The following is a 3,361-nucleotide window of genomic DNA, read 5'->3' on the forward strand; positions in this document are numbered from 1 at the left end:
CAGAATCAGGCCGAATGTTTTCGATGTTACCAGTGTTTGTTTTGAGGTGTTTTTTTTTTACAATTTTGTTTGTTTGCTTCGAGGTATCTTTTTTTCATTTTTTTCTTCTTGTGTGGGCCAAAAGCTGTTATCCCACGCGCTATTTTCCATCCCCTCCACGTTCTATAGGGCGGACACCCCTCCCCCAGGGATCCAGGGATTACTAAAATGTTTACTTCGGGGTCAAAAGATGGGTAGAACATTCTTCACTTTCTTTTTCAGATATTTCTTATCTACTGCAGGATTATCATTTGCGTTATGGGCACACACACACACATATATATATATATATATATATATATATATATATATATATATATATATATATTTATTTATATTCTGTATATATATATAAAATATGGATGTAGTTGTGTGAATATATATAGTATACATAATACTTTATATATTCAAGATCTCTTTCTCTTCCTTCACCCGCCCCCACTCTCTCTGTCTCTCTCTCTCTCTCTCTCTCTCTCTCTCTCTCTCTCTCTCCTCTCTCTATCTCTCTCTCCTCTCTCTCTCTCTTCTCTCTCTCTCTTTTTCCTTTAAAGCAACGAACTACTACTTCCAAAGAAGAGTACCGGCCACCATACCCAGCCTCTATATCTCTTCTGCAGCTCAACGCCAATTTAAAAAAAAAAAAGAAATCTACTCTGATCTGACGTTAAACGGGGAGTGTGAAAAGGATTTTCTCATTATTGCTTTTAGATCTGGGACGGAGTCTTGACTCGATCTGAGGTTTCCCCAGAGTTTTTCGGACAGGTGAATTGGGCCAAAGACCCACTTATCTGCTTTATAATGGGGTGTCAGATCTGACTGCGTTAGTGTGGTGAACCAGACACAAGAGAGTGGTTTCAGATTTAAGAGTACAGGGTGTCCACAATGTTCCAGTACCATTCTGAGCAATAAATACTTGTAAAGTTAACGGGGAGATAGACAAGTTAACGGGGAGAGAGAGAGAGAGAGAGAGAGAGAGAGAGAGAGAGAGAGAGAGAGAGAGAGGAGAGAGAGAGAGAGGAGAGAAGTAATGCAGACACAAAAAATCATAAATGTTTAGTCCGGAGAGAGAGAGAGAGAGGAGAAACTAATTGAACCTCTACATAGGTTTCGTAATGCAGGACAATTTACAAAATCATAAATGTTTAGTCCGGAGAGAGAGAGAATGGCCTACATAGCCATTACCGACCGTAATGCTCATTATTTATCTTCTTTCGTATCTGTGCAAAGACAAACAATTAATTTTTCGTAAATATTATTCCACGAGAAAGACCAATAAGAAAATCTATGAGTTTTGGATCCCAGAATCTAACTGTTCGATTAAGAAATAATCTATTAAGGAGGTCTAAACTCTTATGAAATGCAAAACGCAAAAGGAGAAAGAGGAAATAAAAGAAAATTATATAGAAATGAGGACTGTTACTTCGTTCCCCGGATACATTCACCTTCTTCATCTTGGGTCAAGGGAGGTCGAGGTATTACTTATTATGCGTTCCCTTTGACTGCTTCAGCTCCAAGAAAAAGAAGCCAGGAACTCAGGAACGGAACGACTAGGGAACGTGGATTAGGGCTCAACTGGTTTCAGCTGTTACGCTCTTTAGAATGGTTCCCAAGTCTCTCTCTCTCTCTCTCTCTCTCCTTCAAAAGAAGAGCAAAAGTCCCCCCCTGCCTCACCAATTCTGGTGAGGAAAAATTTAAGCGTTGCTTGCATAGAGATTGGTCCTGTTATCACTGCTCTGCTCCATTAGCCACAATGTCGTTTCAGTTCAAATCTGACAATATTGGTGTCTGCCAGGAAGGTCTTTTATTTTATTTTTATATCTTTTTGCTATTTTTTTTTCATGATTGTTCTTTTCCTTGATATTCTAAGGACTAATTTCTACAGTTTAAGTGGCTCAATTATTTCAGAGGGTTTCGAGAGTCGTTGTTAATATACATATCTACATACATACATACATACATACACCTCCCCCCACATACACACACATATATATATAAGTCTATCACATTACCGTGATTCATATACATATATCGAACTACAAATGTCCTTTAATATCTAATTCGCTCTACCTCGGAATTAATATATTTTCATATATGCTTAACCGAGGGGGAATTTATTAAGCGATAATAGAATTGGCGATCGACAGGCGCGAACCAGCGACCTCTCAAATTCCAGGACTGGCAGTGAAGCCTTAAACCACCCCGACACCGCAAGAGATATAAGTTCATGCCGCCTCCCACCTGAAATATCTTTCGCGCACAGGTATTTTTTGTTTTGGAGACTGCATCAACGCATCTCGTTCTCGATGGCGTGGTAGTGCTTTTGCCCGCACATAGTCATTATATAAGTCTATCACATTACCGTGATTCATATACATATATCGAACTACAAATGTCCTTTAATATCTAATTCGCTCTACCTCGGAATTCTATTATCGCCAATTCTATTATCGCTTAATAATTTCCCCCTCGGTTAATCATATATGAAAATATATTAATTCCGAGGTACAGCGAATTAGATATTAAAGGACATTTGTAGTTCGATATACATATATATATGTAACTGGATTATATATGTACATATTATACGTACATACATTTATGTATATGAATAAACACACACATTCCTGCATATATACTACATACACACACACACACACACACACACACATATATATATATATATATATATATATATATATATATATATAATATATATACATATATATATGTTTGTGCGCGTGTATGCGTCCGCGCGCGTCAAGTCTATACTAACACAGAAAGAGAAAAGACCAAGAAGCTCTAAGCAGTCAGGCTGTACATGGCCCCATAGAGACAAAGTGACGCTACCTCTAATGCATTTTAATCGCCTACCCGAAAGTTAGGAATGATTCCAATTTACATTCCGAAACAGAGAAAGCTAATCCGGCAATTAACTTCTGGGAGATCTCACTGCGCGCTCACTCCCGCTCTAATTCCTCCGATCTTCTAAATGGCAGAATCCAAGAGACGGAAGTGTCATTTCTGTGTCGTTTCCAAATTCCACTGAGTTCGAGGAACCAAAGAAAGATTATTATTTTAATATTTTTTTTAGAGGCTTTAGACATTTTGTTATGGGTGGAACTTTTTGAAGAATGTTAAAAAGATTTATTTTATTGCCTGGTTTAAATTCCAGTGAGTTCGAGTAACTAAAGAAAGACTTGTTATAATTTTCTTAAAGGCTTTAAACATTTTTTTTAATGGGAGTTTTTGAAGAATGTTAAAAAAGTTTATTTCATTGCATGGTTTAGGGATGGGCTAGCAAGAATATCTGCTCGAATGGACC

The sequence above is a fragment of the Macrobrachium nipponense genome, chromosome 19, assembly GCF_015104395.2.
Source record: "Macrobrachium nipponense isolate FS-2020 chromosome 19, ASM1510439v2, whole genome shotgun sequence".
NCBI classification, from domain to species: domain Eukaryota; kingdom Metazoa; phylum Arthropoda; class Malacostraca; order Decapoda; family Palaemonidae; genus Macrobrachium; species Macrobrachium nipponense.